An 832-nucleotide genomic window follows, 5' to 3' on the forward strand; every position below is an offset into this window, starting at 1 on the left:
TCCCTTCCCTTCCCTTCCCTTCCCTTCCCTTCCCTTCCCTTCCCTTCCCTTCCCTTCCTCTCACCTTCCCTTTGTCTCTTCCTAGTCCCAGGTTTCAAAATTTCAAATGTATATTAACACTTGTCTAAATTCAATTGCTTTCTGAAATGGAATGACACAGATTTGAAATATATGTATGTGGTATCAGAAAATCCTTTTCATAGGATGTGACACATATGCTGATCCTTGAAGGAAGCTAGAAATTTTAGGAAGTTGAGGTGAGTTTGGATTGCATTCCAGGTTTAGAAAAACCTATGCAAAGATATGAATGTGGGAAATGGATGCCAAATTACAAGAACATCTCTTAGGCCAGTCTGGTTATAATATTCAGTGTATGAAGAACAATGTAGAGTGCATGAAATACTAGGTGGGCTGATCATATAGTATTTTGTGTGAAAAGGAGTGAAACCTTTGGTAAAATGTAAAATCATATACAAACATATGAAATTTCTTTTGAACATAAAATTTTAAAAGTAGATGACTTTAATGTGAATAAGAGGTGTTCTTCTCAACCTCTTTGCCTACCAATGAGACATTTAAGCCCATCCTTAGGGATAATCAGAGCAGATTACTTTCTATGTCCTTTTGAGGTCTGTTTCCCACACTCACTCTGTCCTTCTATGTAAGCTTTAGTTTTTATCAACATTTCAGTACCACATGAAGGGTGTCAAGTCCTTGTCTACTGCTAATGTACTCACATGAATTACTTTTATAGATTATTTTCAAATAAAACCAGAGTCCACAAAGGTTTTGGGAGCCAATAGAAGGAAAAATATGTTATAGAGGGAAGGGA

This window comes from Gracilinanus agilis, chromosome 4 (assembly GCF_016433145.1).
Source record: "Gracilinanus agilis isolate LMUSP501 chromosome 4, AgileGrace, whole genome shotgun sequence".
Lineage (NCBI taxonomy): Eukaryota > Metazoa > Chordata > Mammalia > Didelphimorphia > Didelphidae > Gracilinanus > Gracilinanus agilis.